Source organism: Petaurus breviceps, unplaced genomic scaffold (assembly GCF_028583685.1).
Source record: "Petaurus breviceps papuanus isolate PSGF00001 unplaced genomic scaffold, PetGlider_PUasm1.0 37, whole genome shotgun sequence".
Taxonomy (NCBI): Eukaryota; Metazoa; Chordata; class Mammalia; order Diprotodontia; family Petauridae; genus Petaurus; species Petaurus breviceps.
This window is the reverse complement of record NW_027186296.1, coordinates 18,202,126-18,219,825: the sequence shown is the minus strand read 5'-3', so window position 1 is coordinate 18,219,825 and position 17,700 is coordinate 18,202,126. Positions and strand designations below refer to the sequence as shown.

The following is a 17,700-nucleotide window of genomic DNA, read 5'->3' as shown; positions in this document are numbered from 1 at the left end:
TAGCCACAAAGGCAGCTGAAGCAGGCACTATGGAGTGCTTAGAGTTTAGTCAGACACCAAAGATGCTAAGGTCATCCACTATATCCCCGGCCATCTCTGGTCATTTTGATTTTTGTTTTGCCACTGGACATTGATGGCTCTGGAAGACAGAGTGAGGCTGATGACTTTGTGCAACTCAGTCTCACTTAAATCCACTTCATACCCAACTAAAGACATCACCCATGACATAACAAATCCTCTTCAAAAATGAAGGGCCACCACCACCAATCATCCATATCCTATTTCCTAACTCTGGTTATACCCCAAGTTTTTTTCCTACAGACCTGTTTACTCTCTATTCATTCTTGGTGACCTTTTCAACTTCAATGAGTTTAATAATCAGTTGACCAGCTAGATTTTGTATCTCCATCACTATGCTAGGATCTGGGGTTAAAGAGTCTCATCCTCAGTTTACATTCCATCATTTTTTTTAAATTTTACTTTCAGTTACAAATTTTCTCTCTCCCCAAATCATTGAGAAGGCAAGAAAGATGATACCCATTATATATGTGAAATTAAGCAAAACCTATTTCCATATTTGCCATGTTGTAAGAAAAAAAGCAAAAAATATTCAAAGAAGAAAAAATGTTTCAGTTTATACTCAGAGTCCACCCATTTTCCTTCAGGAAGTGGATAGCATTTTTCATTATAAGCCCTTGGGAATTGTCATGGATCATTGTATTGATCAGAGTTGTTAAGTCTTTCACAGTTTATTACTGTTACAACATTGCTGTTATTGAGTACATTGTTCTCCTGGTTTTGCTCCCTCATTTCTCAAGGCATATAAGTCTTTTCAGATTTTTTCTGAAACCATCCCTTTCATCATTTCTTATGTCACAATAGTATTCTATCACAATCATATGCCATAACTTGTTCAACCACTCCCTAATTGATGGATATCCCCTCAGTTTCCAATTCTTTAAAACCACAAAAAGATCTGATATGAATATTTTTGTACACATGGATACTTTCCCTTTTTCCTTTGACCTCTTTGAGGTACTGAACAAATTGTAGTATTTCTGTGTCAAGGATATGCATAGTCTTATAGACATTTGGGCATCGTTCCAAATTATTCTCCAGAAGGGTTGGACCAGTCCACAAATCCACAAAAAGTATATTAGTGTATCTCTTTTTTCACATGCCCTCTAGCATATCATTTTCCTTTCATGTCATCTTAGCCAGTTTGAAAAGTGAATTGCTTTACCTTGCATTTTTCCATGATTTAGAGCATTTTTTCATATGAACATTGATAGCTTTAATTCCTTTTTCTGAAAGGAATATGCCAGTTCATATCCTTTGACCAATATGTCAATTGAGGAATACTTTTTTTTTTTTTTATAAACTTAGCTCAATTCCCTTTGTATTTAAGAAATGATGTTGAGGCAGAGTTAAGATGGCAGAATAGAAGCAGGACCTCCCCACGCCTCTGGCTTCCACCTTCCCCAATCCATGTAAAAAGGGGACTCTAAACAAACTTTGCAGCTGCAGAACCCACAAAGTGACACAGAGAAGCTAACCTCCTACTGAGGACAGCCTCGCAGGCTGGCACAGGCCAGAGGGACTCCAGATCAGCAGCAGCTGTGGCCGTTTCCAGATTTATCAACACACAGATGCAAAGGACAAAGTGAGAGGTCAGTGCAGTCTGGACTTTGGGACCCAGTAAGTGGTAGTGTGTGGCTTTTGCCTCCAGGGAAAGAAGCCGCTGAGATGCCGGCACAGCCAGCCAGCGCCACATGGCAGCTTCAGCTCCTGGCTTGCAGAGTGTAGGAAGACCAAGTACCAGTCTGAGGGGTAATTGTTCTTGCTTTAACCTGCTTGGATCTGGATTGCAGTCTAGGGTGGAGGTCCTGTGGTGTGTATCCAGATTTCCAGAGCGTGTGGAGGCCTTAGAGAGGGCACCCATCTAATACCTCTGGCAGCTGAGAAAACCCTAGGGTTTGGGATGAAAGCTCCCCTGTCTGGTGGCAGAGTCCTACTGTGGCAAAAAGCCCAGGGGTCAAGTGGCTGAGGGGTGACATGACCAGGCAAAGGAAACAAAGCAGACAGAAGATTCCAACATTAGACTCCTATTTTGGGGACAAAAAGGAGCAAAGCATGGAACAGGAGGAAGATGGTGAAGTCAGAACTCATGCACCAAAAGCTTCAAAGGAAAATATGAGCTGGTTACAGGCCATAGAGGACCTTAAGAAGCAGATAAGAAAAGTGGAGGAAAAATTGGGAAGAGAGATGAGAATGATGCAAGAAAATTATGAAATGAGAGTCAACAGCCTGATTGGGGAAAATCATACCTTAAAAAATAGACTAACTCAGGGGTGGCCAGGTGGCTCAGCGAGTAAGAGCATCGGCTCCAGTGTCGGGATGACCTGGATCAAATCCGGGCTCAGATACTCAGCACCACACCCAGAAATAATAACTGGCCGTGTAACCTTGAGCAAGTTACTTAACCCCAATTGCTTTTTAAAAAAAAAATTAAAAAAAATAGACTAACTCAAATGGCAAAAGAGGCTCAAAAAGGCAATGAGGAGAAGAATGCCTTAAAAAGCCAAATTTGCCAGATGGAAAAAGAATCTCAAATGCTCAATGAGGAGAATCATTGCTTCAGAATTAGTTTGGAGAAAATGGAAGCTAATGACTTTATGAGAAATCAAGATGCTGTTAAACAGATCCAAACAAATGAAAGAACCTGGAAAATAGATCCAGGAGAGATAATTTAAAAATTATTGGACTACCTGAAAGCCATGAGCAAAGTAAGAACCTAGAAATCATCCTCCAGGAAGTTCTCAAAGAAAACTGCCCTGAAGTTTTAGAACTACAGGGCAAAATAGAGGTTGAAAGAACCCACCGATCACCTCCTGAAAAAGATCCCAAAAAGAAAACTCCTAGGAATATTATAGCCAGGTTCCAGAATTCCCAGATTACAGAGAGAATATTACAAGCAGCCAGGAAGAAACAATTTTAATATTGTGGAAACACAATCAGGATAACCCAGGATCTAGCAGATTGAAGGGAGGATCGAAGGGCTTGGAATATGATATTCTGGAGGGCAAAGGAGCTGGGATTAAAACCAAGAGTCACCTACCCAGCAAATTTGTTTCAGGGAAAAATAGGGTCATTCAGTGGAATACAGGAATTTCAAGCATTCTTGTTGAAAAAAAAAAACAGAATTGAATAGAAAATTTGACATGCAGATACGAGAAGCATGAGAAGGTAAACAGGGAAAAGAAATCATAAGGAACTTATCAAAGTTGAACTATTAACATTCCTACATGGAAAAACAATAATTGTAACTTATGAAACCTTTCTCAGTAGTTGAAGGGAATAGAAATATATATATATATATATGAGGGTATATGGGCATATGAATACAGATGTGAATGTGTGTATATATGTTTACAGGTATACATAGATAGAGGGCACAGGACCAATTTAACAGGAAGGGATGATACTTAAAAGGTGAAATTAAGAGATGAGAGAGGAATATAATGAGAGGAGATGGGGAGAGACAGAATGGGGTAAACTATCTCATACAGAAGAGGCAAGGGAAAATGGTTACAATGGAGGGGAAGAATAGGAAGGCAAAAGGGAATGGGTCAACCTTATTCCCATCGAATTTGGCTTGAGGAGGGAATGAAGTACACACTAAATAGGATATCTCACCCTACAGGAGAGTAGGGGGAGAAGGGGATCAGAGGGGGGATGATGGAAGGGAGGGCAGGCTGGGGGGGGAGGGAAGTTGGAAGCACCCACTTTTGAAAAGGGATGGGATCAAAGAAGAGAATAGAACAAGTGGGAGGTGGTATAGGAGGGAAGGAAATACAGTCATTCTTTTACAATATATCTATTATGTTATAGTTTTGCATTAGCCAGACATGTACAACCTGTACTGAACTGCTTATCTTCCCAGTAAGTGTGGGTGACAAGGGAGGAAGGGAAAGAATCTGGATTACAATTTTATAAAAAAATGTTTAAATATATATATATATATATATATACACATATATATATATGTACACACACACACATACACACACTATTATTAATACTATTTTACATGTAATTGGGAAATAAGATATATAGGCACTGGGGCATAGAGATCCCCTGGAAAAGTCAAAAGGGGTATGGGAGAAAATATGGGAGAGAGAAGATTGGAGAAGGGAATATCCTGTGAGACTGCTATTTTGGGGCAGTGGGTAGGGGCAAAACAGGGAGAAAATTTGTAATTCAAAATATGGCAGAAATGAATGATGTAAATCAGAAGTTATTAAAGCATTTGGGGAAAAAATGAAATCTCTATCAGAGAAATGTGCTGTAACTCCCCTCCACACACACTTTTCTGCTTTCCTTCTAATTTTGGATGTATTTATTTAGCCTGTGCAAAATCTTTTAAATTTAATAAAATTTAAATTATCCCTTTTACCTCCTGTGATCCTCTCTACCTCTTGTTTGGTCATAAATTCTTCCCCTATTCATAGATCTGACAGGTAATTTTTTTTCCGTGTTCTCCTAATTTACTTATTTTTTTTTCCCATCATCAATATTTATTGAGCTTTTACAGTGTACTAGGCACAATAGAATATACAGAAAACATTGTCCCTGCCCTTGAGGAGCTTACATTCTATAACAAAAAAATACACCTCTCTCTTTAAATGGTATTTTGTGTTTGGTGTTTTCTATAAGGGAAATGAGGGGAAGATTTTGCAGCATGAGCTTTGGGTATAACTTAGTCCCACCATCACTTGGTGAGAGGACTGGGTTAGGGGAAGAGTTTAAGGCAGACAATAAACAGACCGTTCATTCAGGGTAGGGTTTAGAGTGAGATTTTTAAAAACCCACTATATCTCACTAAATTAAGGGAAGATTTCCTAAAGGAAATAAGAATAGAGGCAAGAAGTTTGTGGGATGCAAGCAAAGGAAGAAAGGAATCTCAGATACCAAAGCCAGAAATATCATGCTATCTTTCCCCACACAACACCCTACCCCCCTCCACCACCAGAATAGGAGTGTGGTTGGTGACAAGGCAGAAGGAGAAAAGGCTAAAAGGTATACCTGACAAATTGGAATATGGGATTAAAATCCAAGGCAGACTATAAGAAAAGCAACAAATTCTTTTAAAGAGGGACTTTGGAAGCATAGACCTGATAGTTAACCAACGTCACCACAGACCATGAGACTTGTAGTTTCCATAAGTTAGAAAAATGCCGTACCAAAAATTTAAGTGAAACATTTGATTTTATTCAGAACGCCACCTTTTGTTTTAAAAGAGTAACTGAAAATCAGGGTGGTAGAGAGGGGAGCAATGTTCGGAACAATATGGAACACATGGAACTCTTACCATTTGATAATTTTACACTTAAACTTTTTTTTAAGCCCATTATATAGCTACTAGTGGGAAGTAAATCTTCAAAATATACAATTTCCTTTAGAGAAGTTTCAGAACTAAAGATCTGATTTACATGAAAAGTTGTAGAGAAAGTAGTTGAAAAGTCCATTCATAAAGCTTTTATTCCACTTACATCAACTTAATACACATGTTCTTAACAATTATGCTTGGATTGTTCATGAAAATTTCATTAGACATTAAACAAAGCTAGCCATCATCTCTAGTTATTTCCCTGTTAACTATTTTTACAGCACATGCATGTTAGGCAAGTATCAAAAAAATCACAAAAGCAAAAAACCTAAAAAAAAGTTAAATACATGGGTTTTTTGTTTTACTGCTGTGCTTGATATACAGTGACTTTATGAATATCAAGCAATTCATTTTTACTGCATCTTTACTTGTACATTTGTTCTTAGGTTGCCTAAACCATTTAAATACAAATAAAATGAGTATAGCAAAAATAATGAAAACGAACAGTAGGTAACTTTACAAATAATGGAATGTGAACCGTTTCTTCCCATCTCCAGAGTAAATTGACTGGGTTAAAACTTTGTCTTAAGGAACACTCTTGCAACTGCAATCAGAAAGGTGTTCATGTTGAGATTGTCTATTCCACAGATACACATGGAATGACATGTAATATCTGTGGGACATCTGTTTCTACCACAGCCATGAGTGCTCCAACTCTAAAGTACCCACAATAACTATACCTGTGACTGGAACCAATTATCCCTTTATCCACCGCCCCCCCCCCCCACCATGACAGACCAATATGTAGGCAGTTTTCTTTGCTTTGACATGGAAGCTGTTTTAACACTAGCCTTGTGAAACCACAATGTACCAAAAGTACTATGCCAAACATGTGAAACATGTATAAAAATTCCATATCCCCATATTGGCCACCTCAGATGAAAACAGATAACTCCCCAAATGTTAACTGACTCTACTCCCCTAATATTAAACATAAAAACCACATGGGAAACATAGAAATCCAAATAGAAGTAACATAAACCTGTCATAAATCATAAACAAAAACTATTTGTGGGACAGCATGGATGACAAATGGTCTACTGTGTAAATTTTAGAATAAGGCAGACAAAAGTTGGAAGGCTGGTTAATTCTCCCCTCCTTCTCCTGCTTTGCTTCATCTCCTTGGGTGTCCGATGTCCACAATGTCAAGTTGTCTCTTGGTATTGCATTATTAGTGTGCTGTCTTTGTATGATTCTTAACTTAATGTATCAAGTTCAGCAATGGCTTCATCAAAAGCTGTCTTTGCAAGGGAGCAGGCTTTCTCTGGAGAGTTCAGGATCTCATAATAGAACACAGAGTTCAAAGCCAGACCCAATCTTATAGGATGCATTGGTTGTATCTCCTTTTTGCTGATTTCAAATACTTCTTGATATGTTTGTTGTGATTGATCCACTATTCCTTTCTTGTCTTCACCAGCAGCAACCTCAGCCAAATAATGGTAGTAGTCCCCCTTCATTTTCAAATAGAAAACTTTGCTTTCTTCTTGTGAAGCATTAGGAATCAAGAACTTTTCCAATAGAGACAGTACATCATTGCAGATACCTCTTTGTTTGGTCTCAATTTTCTCTCCGTATTCTCAGTCCATCTGCTATTTTTTCTCAGCACCTTCCATCTTTTGCTCAATACTTGAAACAACCCTCCAAGATGACCTTTGGGGCCCTACGACATTTTTGTAAGCAACAGAGAGAAGATTCCTCTCCTCATTGGATAATTCAGCTCCTTGCTCAGTTACAGACTTCATGCAGGCTGCCATGTCATCATATCTCTCAGCCTGCTCAGCCAATTTGACCTTCTGCACCAGCTCATTTTTATCCATGACTCAATGTTCTGTGCCCGGAGTGAGTGGCAGCGGTGGACGGACGGACAGGGGGTTCAGTAGTCTCTAGGTGGCAGTAGTGGCCCCATAATTTACTTATGATATCACCCTGTACGTCTAAATCATGTACCCATTTTTAACTTGGTATGTAGTGAGAGATATTGGTCTATGCCTAGTTTTTGCCACACTACTTTCCAACTTTCCCAGTAGCTTTTGTCAGGTAATGAATTCTTGCCACAGTAGCTAGTGAACTTTGGGTTTATCAAACACTAAGTTGCTATGCTCATTGGCTTCTATGTTATTATGTATCTAATCTATTCCACTGATCAACCACTCCTTTTTATCTAGTACCAGATTGTTTTGATTATTATAGCTTTGTAATACAGTTTGAGATCTGATAGTGCTAAAGCCCCTTCCTTTACCTTTTTTTCCCATTTGTTCCCTTAATATTCTTGACCTTTTATTCCTCCAGATGAATTTTGTTATTGTTTTTCTACTATATTTTCTAGCAAAATAACATTTTCATAGTTTGATTGGTATGTCACTTAATAAGTATATTAATTCAAATAATTTTGTCATTTTTATTATATTGTCCCAGCCTACTCATGAGTAGGCAGCTAGGTGGCACTCTATCCACTGATAGAGCATTGGACTTGGTATCAGGAAGATTCATCTACATGAGTTCAAATCCAGTCTCAGACACTTACTAGCTGTATGACCCTGGATGAGTCACTTAACCCTGTTTACTTCAGTTTTCTCATCTGTAAAATGAGCTGAAGAAGGAAATAGCAAACCATTCCCATATCTTTGCCAAGAAAACTCAAAAATGGGGTCACAGAGAGTTGAACACAACTGAAATAACTGAACAGCAACAACCCATGAACAGTTAATATTTCTCTGTTTAGATCTGTTTTTATTTGTATGAACAATGTTTTGTAATTGTGTTCATATGGTTCCTATATATGTCTTGGCAGGTAGACTCCCAAGTGATTTATAAGTGCAATTTCTCTCTATAGTTCTTCCTGCTGGGTTTTGTTGATGATGTATAGAAATGCTAATGATTTGTGTGAGTTTATTTTATAATTCTGCAATTTTGCTAAAGTTGCTAATTGTTTTTACTAGTTTTTTCAAATGGTTAACTAGGTTAAGAATTATTTAAGTTATTTAAGAATACTACCATGTCATCTACTAAAAGTGATAGTTTTGTTTCCTCATCGCATATGCTTATTCCTTCATTTTTAGTAGAATATTGAATAACAATAAGATATTCTTGCTTCTCCCCCTGATTTTACTGGAATGGCTTCTAATTTATGCCTATTACAGATAATGTTTGCTCTTGGTTTTAGAGAAATACTAGTTATTATTTTAAGAAAAGATTTGTTTATTCCTATGCTTTATAATGCTTTTAAAAGGAATGGGTGTTATATCTTGTCAAAAGTTTTTTCTGCATTTGTTGATTTGATTGTAAGATTTTTGTTATTGATTTGGTCAATTAGGCTTATAGTTTTCTTAATATTACACTAACCCTGCATTCTTGATATAAATCCCACTTGGCTGTGGTATATGATCTTTGTGTTACATTGCTATAGTCTCCTTGTTAGCATTCTATTTAGAATTTTTGTATCAATATTCATTAAGGAAATTGTTCTATTGTTTTCTTTCTCTATTTTTGCTCTTCCTGGTTTAGGTAACAAAGCCATATTTATGTCATAGAAGGAACTTGATAGAACTCCTTGATCTATTTTTCAAACCATTTACATAGTGTTCTAACTAACTATTCTTTAAATGTTTGGTAGAATTTGCTTATAAATTCATCTGGTTCTTCAATGTTTTTCTTAGGGCACTTGTTTATGGCTTGTTCAATTTCTTTTTCTAAGACAGGGTTATTTAAATATCCTTTTTCCTTTGTTATTCTGAGTAATTTATATTTTTATAAATAATTATCCATTTCATTTAGACCAGTTTTATTGGCATAAAGCTGGGCAAAATAGTTCCTAATAATTACTTTAATTTCATCTTCATTTGTGGTGCACCCTCCCTTTTCATTTTTGATACTAATAATTTGTTTTACTTTTAAAAAATCAAATTAGTCAGTGGTTTATCTATTTTATTGTTTCTTTTTTCATGCAACCAGTTCCAAATTTTATTTATTAATTCAATCACTTTTTTACTTTCAATTTTATTAGTCTCTCTTGATTTTCAAGAATTCTATGTTGATGTTTAGTTGGGGATTTTTGATTTTTTGTTTGTATTGATTTTTTTTTAGCTGCATATCTATTTCATTGATCTGTTCTTTTTCTATTTTATTTATGCAAGTGTTTGGAGATATAAATTTTCCCCTAAGTACTACTTTGGCTGCATCCCACAAATTTTGGTATGTAGTCTCATTTTTGTCATTATCTTTAATGAAATTATTGGTTGTTTCTATGATTTGTTTTTTGGCCCAGTCATTCTTTAGAATTAGATTATTCAGTTTCCAATTAATTTCAATCTATGCTTCAAAGAGCCTTTATTAAATGTAATTTTTATTATATTATGGTTTGAAAAGGGTGAATTTAATATGTCTGTTTTTTTTTTGCTTTTGTTTGTGAGTTTTCTGTGTCCTAATATGTGGTCAATTTTCTTTTCCTTTCTTTCTTTTTTATTTAAACTTTTACAAAGTGATAATCACTAAGACCTTTTAGCAATTAATACAAGTTACAAAACTTTCTCCATAGTGAATTTTCATAAAGGTTTCATACAGAGTTAAGAAATAGGTATAGTCCTTTTTATTCCCATTCAATATTCTCCAGATGTCTATATCTAACTTTTCTAAAATTTTATTTATCTCCTTAACTTCTTTCTTGTTTATTTCATGGTTATATTTATCTAGGTCTTATAGGAATAAATTAAGGTCTCCTAATAGTATAGTTTTACTGTCTATTTTCTCCTGTAACTAATTTAATTTTTGCTTCAAGAATTTGGGTGCTATGACACTTACAGCATATATGTTTAGTACTAGTAGTTCTTCATTGTCTCTGGTACCCTTTAGCAAAATTTAATTTTTCTTAGTATGTCTTTTAATTAGGTCTATTTTGCTTTTGCTTTGTCTGAGATAATGATTGATAACCCTGACTTTTTAAAATTTCAACTGAAAGAAACATAGTAGATTCTGCTCCAGCCTTTTACTTTAGCTCTTTGTATTGTTCCATTTCAAGCATGTCTCTTGTAAACCACACATTGTTAGATTCTGGTTTCTAAAACATTTTGCTATCCACTAACATTTTATGAGTGAGTTCATTCCATTCATATTCACTATTATGATAGCTAACTGTTTATTTCCCTCCATTCTATTCTAATTTATTTTTCTTTTTTTTTTACCCAGTCCCATCTTCAAAAGTTGTTTTGCTTCTGACCATTGCCTCCCTTAATCTATCATCTTTCTTCACCTCTCCCCTTTCTATTAATCCCTTCCTGTCCTACTTCCCTATTGGGTAAAATGAATGTCTACATTTGGCTATGTGTATATAGATATTCTTGCCTCCTTGAATCAGTTCAGATGAGAGAAATTCAAGTATTGCCCACTCCTCCATTTCCCCTTCCATTATGAAAATTCTTCCTTGCATACCTCTTTTATATGAGATAAATTCCCCCATTCTTCCTCTCACTTCCCCCTTCTCCCAATACACCTCCTTTCTCCTTTTGAGATTATTCCAATGCAACATATGAAACTATGCCCTCTGTTTAAGTATACATCTACCTGTTTTTTTAAATACTTTAATAACTTCTGATTTATATCATTCATTTCTGCCAGATTTTGAGTTACAAATTTTCTCCCATTTTTCCCCTACTCACCACCCCAAAATAGCAGTCCCACAGGATATCCCCTCCTTCAATCTTCTCTCTCCCATATTTTCTCCCATACCTCTTTCGACATTTCCAGTGGACCTCTATGCCCCAGTGCCTGTATATCTTATTTCCCAATTACATGTAAAATAGTATATATATATATATATATATATATGTGTGTGTGTGTGTGTGTGTGTGTGTGTATTTGAGTATTTGACTTTAAAACTTTGAATTCCAGATTCATTCCCTTCCTCCCTTGTCACCCACCCTTACTGGGAAGATAAGCAGTTCAGTACAGGTTGTACATGTCTGGCTAATGCAAAACTATAACATAATAGATATATTGTAAAAGAATGACTGTATTTCCTTCCCTCCTATACCACCTCCCACTTGTTCTATTCTCTACTTTGATCCCATCCCTTTTCAAAAGTGGGTGCTTCCAACTTCCCTCCCCCCCAGCCTGCCCTCCCTTCCATCATCCCCCCTCTGATCCCCTTCTCCCCCTACTCTCCTGTAGGGTGAGATACCCTATTTAGTGTGTATTTCATTCCTTCCTCAAGCCAAATTCAATGGGAATAAGGTTGACCCGTTCCCTTTTGCCTTCCTATTCTTCCCCTCCATTGTAACCATTTTACCTTGCCTCTTCTATATGAGATAGTTTACCCCATTCTGTCTCTCCCCATCTCCTCTCATTATATTCCTCTCTCACCTCTTAATTTCACCTTTAAGTATCATCCCTTCCTGTTAAATTGGTCCTGTGCCCTCTATCTATGTATACCTGTAAACATATATACACACATTCACGTTTGTATTCATATGTCCATATACCCTCATATATAGACATATATATATATGTATATAGTATGTATGTATGTATATATTTCTATTCCCTTCAACTACTGAGAAAGGTTTCATAAGTTACAATTATTGTTTTTCCATGTAGGAATGTTAATAGTTCAACTTTGATAAGTTCCTTATGATTTCTTTTCCCTGTTTACCTTCTCATGCTTCTCTTGCTTCTTGTATCTGAATGTCAAATTTTCTTCAACTCTGGTTTTTTTCAACAAGAATGCTTGAAATTCCTGTATTCCACAGAATGACCCTATTTTCCCCTGAAACATGATACTCAGTTTTGCTGGGGAGGTGACTCTTGGTTTTAATCCCAGCTCCTCTGACCTCCAGAATATCATATTCCAATCCCTTCGATCCTCCCTTCAATCTGCTAGATCCTGGGTTATCTTGATTGTGTTTCCACAATATTAAAATTGTTTGTTCCTGGCTGCTTGTAATATTCTCTCTGTAATCTAGGAATTCTGGAACCTGGCTATAATATTCCTAGAAGTTTTCTTTTTGGGATCTTTTTTAGGAGGTGATCGGTGGGTTCTTTCAACCTCTATTTTGCCCTGTAGTTCTAAAACTTCAGGGCAGTTTTCTTTGAGAACTTCCTGGAGGATGATTTCTAGGTTCTTACTTTGCTCATGGCTTTCAGGTAGTCCAATAATTTTTAAATTATCTCTCCTGGATCTGTTTTCCAGGTTCTTTCATTTGTTTGGATATGTTTAACAGCATCTTGATTTCTCATAAAGTCATTAGCTTCCATTTGCTCCACTCTAATTCTGAAGCAATGATTCTCCTCATTGAGCATTTGAGATTCTTTTTCCATCTGGCAAATTTGGCTTTTTAAGGCATTCTTCTCCTCATTGCCTTTTTGAGCCTCTTTTGCCATTTGAGTTAGTCTATTTTTTTTAATTTTTTTTTTAAAAAGCAATTGGGGTTAAGTAACTTGCTCAAGGTTACACGGCCAGTTATTATTTCTGGGTGTGGTGCTGAGTATCTGAGCCCGGATTTGATCCAGGTCATCCCGACACTGGAGCCGATGCTCTTACTCGCTGAGCCACCTGGCCACCCCTGAGTTAGTCTATTTTTTAAGGTATGATTTTCCTCAATCAGGCTGTTGACTCTCATTTCATAATTTTCTTGCATCATTCTCATCTCTCTTCCCAATTTTTCCTCCACTTTTCTTATCTGCTTCTTAAGGTCCTCTATGGCCTGTAACCAGCTCATATTTTCCTTTGAAGCTTTTGGTGCATGAGTTCTGACTTCACCATCTTCCTCCTGTTCCATGCTTTGCTCCTTTTGTCCCCAAAATAGGAGTCTAATGTTGGAATCTTCTGTCTGCTTTATTTCCTTTGCCTGGTCATGTCGCTCCTCAGCCACTTGACCCCTGGGCTTTTTGCCACAGTAGGACTCTGCCACCAGACAGGGGAGCTTTCATCCCAAACCCTGGGGTTTTCTCAGCTGCCAGAGGTATTAGATGGGTGCCCTCTCTAAGGCCTCCACACGCTCTGGAAATCTGGATACACACCACAGGACCTCCACCCTAGACTGCAATCCAGATCCAAGCAGGTTAAAGCAAGAACAATTACCCCTCAGACTGGTACTTGGTCTTCCTACACTCTGCAAGCCAGGAGCTGAAGCTGCCATGTGGTGCTGGCTGGCTGTGCTGGCATCTCAGCAGCTTCTTTCCCTGGAGGCAAAAGCCACACACTACCACTTACTGGGTCCCAAAGTCCAGACTGCACTGACCTCTCACTTTGTCCTTTGCATCTGTGTGTTGATAAATCTGGAAACGGCCACAGCTGCTGCTGATCTGGAGTCCCTCTGGCCGAGGGCTGGTCAGGCCCTCCCTGGGGCTAAAGCCTCACTGTGGAGCTCGGCTTGGCTCCCAGAGTGCTGCACTGGCCAATTCCTGTCCTCCTACTGGGCTGTCCTCAGCAGGAGGTTAGCTTCTCTGTGTCATTTTGTGGGTTCTGCAGCTCCAAAGTTTGTTCAGAGTTCCCCTTTTTACATGGATTGGGGAAGGTGGAAGCCAGAGCAGCGGGGAGGTCCTGCTTCTACTCCACCATCTTGACTCTGCCTCCCAACTTCTAACTGTTCTAATGATGATGATGTTCTTAGGGCTTACATGTATTATTTTCCCTCATGGGAATGTAAACAGTTTAACCTTATTAAATCCCCTATGATTTCTCACTCATGTTTATCTTGTAGTGCTTCTCTTGCATCTTGTATTTAGATGTCAAATTTTCTATTCGGCTCTGATCTTTTCACCAAGAATGCTTGAAAGCCCTCCATTTCATTGAATATCTATTTTCCTCTGTAGCAAAATAGATAATAAGTATAATATTATACTTAGTTTTGCTGTATAGGTTATTCTTTGTTGTAATCCTATCCCCTTTGATTTCTGGAAAATCATATTACAAGCCCTCTACTCCTTTATGGTGGTAGCATCTAAATCTTGTGGGAACTTGATCGTGACTTCAAAATATTTAAATTGTTTCTTTCTGAATATTTGCAGTATTTACTCCTCCATCTGGGAGCTCTACATTTTGGCTGTAATATTCCTGGGAGTTTTCATTTGGGAATTTCTTCTAGTAGGTGACAGATGGATTCTTTCAATTTCTATTTTGCCCTCTAAAGTATCTGGTCAGTTTTCCTTTACATTTTTTGAAGTATATCTAGGCTCATTTTTTTTATCATGACTTTCAGATTGTATGATAATTCCTAAATTATCTTTCCTTGATTTATTTTTGGACTTTTTTTCCTATGAGAGATTTTATATTTTATTCTATTTTTCAGTCTTTTGACTTCGTTTTATTATATATTGATGTTTTATGGTATCACTAACTTTCACTTGACCAAACCTAATTTTTAGGAAGTTATTTTCATATCTCTTTTAGCATTTGGTCAATTCTAATTTTTATTTTTTTTCTTTTCTGCAAGATAATTGGGGTTAAGGGGCAGGTAGGTGGCACAGTGAGTAAAGCGCTGGCCCTGGAGTCAGGAGAACCCGAGTTCGGTTCTGGCCTCAGACACTTACCACCCACACAAAAAAAATAGCCGTGTAACCTTGGGCAAGTCACTTAACCCCAATTGCCCTCCAAAAGGCAAAAAAAAAGATAATTGTGATTAAGTGATTTGCCCATGGTCACACAGCTTGTTAGTGTCATGTGTATGAGGCCAGATTTGAACTCAGATACTTCTGACTCCAGGATCAGTGCTTATCTACTATCAGTTCTAATTTTTAAGAAGTTATCTCTTTTACCAAACTGATAATTTTCTCTTTATATTTTTTTTGTATAGCTCTTCCTTATTTCCCCAATTTTCTTCTACTATTCTTAATTGTTTTTTTAAAATCTTTTGATCTTTTAAAAATCTCTTTAACTTTTATAGTAATTCTTGTTGTGCTTGTGTTAAATCTGCATTTTTCTTTGAGGTTTTGCTTGTAGGGGTTTTCAAGTCATTGTCTTCTTCTAAGTTTGTGTTTTGAGTTTCCCTGTTATCATAGCAGCTTTCTATGGTTAGGTTCTTTTTGTTGCTGTTGTTTGCTCATTTTTCTAGCTTTCTTCCTGACTTTGAACTTTATGTTGGAGTTGGACTCTGCTCAACTTGGGGGGACAGGGAGTATTATTGGTCTCAGCTTCTGTCCATTATGTCCCTCTATTTTTACAACTCAGTTGTAGATTAGAGGGAATTCCATTCCAGGATGGGATACAACCAGTGCAAATGTATAGAGACAAGAGATGTGTGAAGAACAGCAAATAGGTTTGTATGTTTAAGCCATAGAGTGTGTGGGGGAGTAGTATTAAAATATTGGAAAAAGTAGAAGAGAGCAGGTTATGAAGGGTTCTAAATGCCAAGCAAGAGTTTATTTTTTTATTCCAATTGTAATTGGGAGCTATCACAATTTGCTTAATAGGGAAATGACATTATCAGACCTATGTTTTAGGAAAATCACTTGGCTAGCTATGTGTAGGTTGGAATGGATATAGAGATGCCCAATGTAGGCAGCTTTTTAGAGGATTTTAGTTATGAAAGGAAGGAAAGCTATAAAATCATACTTGGGAATGATAAGATAGCTGGGGGGGGGTGATATATGATAGGATCTACTGAGCATTTTTTAAAGATGGAGCAGGCTTTGGTATGTTTGTAGGAACAAGTAATAAAGATTTGAGAGAGAGTAAAGACAAAAAATATTGCCTAGATTGTAACAGCCGATTAAGTTAATCCATTCAGTACGTATATATTGAACAATTGTAGTAGATGACCAATGGCCTCATCTGATAATTGAACAGGAGCATAATAGGCTGAATCACTTTTGGGAACTTGCATTATAGTTTCAGGGATCCTAAGCTGTTTCCTGTCCCAAAAGCTTATGTTTTTAACACCAATATTCTCTGAGTGATGCCACATGGCTTTGAATCATGGAGTACCACTATCACTATGGAATAAAAATTTTAAATCTGAATCACATGTCCAACAAGATGAAAGAGAAGACATTTTTTCTGATCCTCATGACCTCTCAAAACTCTACAAAATAGAAATTATATGCAAGATATGAAGGTTATAGCTGTTTCTATGATGTATGACACCTAGAATCTAAATGAAATAAAAACCTGATAAACTACCAATAGAAAAAGCTAATCATACCTAATCCCTAATATGTAACTCAGTACCACTTTTTTTACCACACTTTGATGGTAGCAACTAGCTAACCCATTGGCTTGCAACAAAATTCATCTCTACTGCCTTCCCACAATGCTATGGGAAATGGCAAAAACTTGCTTAGGCCAAAACAGCAGTGATGTAAGAGTCTATGTTACAACAGAGCTCAGCCAGAGAACAGAGGAACAGAAGGAACTGGGGCAGGACACATGTGTGGCCCTCCAAAAAGTCTGAGGGAAAGTTGTGGGTGGGGCAGTTGTGTTGCCCCAGAAATCACTAGGGGTAGATATTTCAATTGCCCAACATGGAAGGAGGCTGAAAAGGTTTTGAAATCCAACTCCCAGGAAAACTACTCTCAGAGGGGAGGGAGTCAGAAAGTGAGCAACAGAGGAAAATAAGGGGAAAAGTCTGAAGTTATCAAACATCTAAGGAGAAAGAAAACTCAATTTAAAGATATTGAACATAAGCATATAAACCAACAAAAAAGACACTAATGATAAAAAATGGACTCTTGGAACAGGTAAAAGAGTCAAGGCATTTATGAATAAATATTGCCTGACAAAGGAAAATTAATCAACACCTGGTAAGATAAAGGATCTTGTGGATTCCTGAGAAAATATGGAGCAGGGAAAAAATCAGTAAATAATGTTCAAGAGAAAGTAAAGACAAAAATATGTTGCTCAGATTCTAACATGCATCTAAAAGCACAGAGAAGGATATTCTTCAATGGTTTTAAAAGAGATTTTTTAAAATTTAAAACAGAATTTGTGCCATGCACAGAAGCAATGATATACAGAACAGAAAAATTTCAATTTATGATGGCAAGTCTCAACAAAGAAACAAAAGAGAGAATAACTTATTAGGAATGAAAATACACATAAGTGAAGGACATTCTAGAAGAAGAGGAACAAAAAACAACACCATTAAAATAAAGCATGATCTTTGAATGAGCAAAACATATTAATCTTAATAGAAACAACAAGAGGATTATAGATCTTCCAGAAGAGTGTGACAAATAATAACACTAAACAATTTAATGCAAGAAATAATTTAAGAAAACTTCCCAGAACTTTTGAATACAGAAAATAAAATGCTGCTACAAAA

General features: G+C 36.9%; 1 pseudogene; it reads right to left on the bottom strand.

Annotated features, from left to right (window-relative positions):
- Positions 1-4,546: 4,546 nt before the first annotated feature.
- LOC138168973 (14-3-3 protein zeta/delta pseudogene) lies at positions 4,547-7,266 on the bottom strand (annotated as a pseudogene).
- Between the last annotated feature and the right edge of the window lie 10,434 nt (positions 7,267-17,700).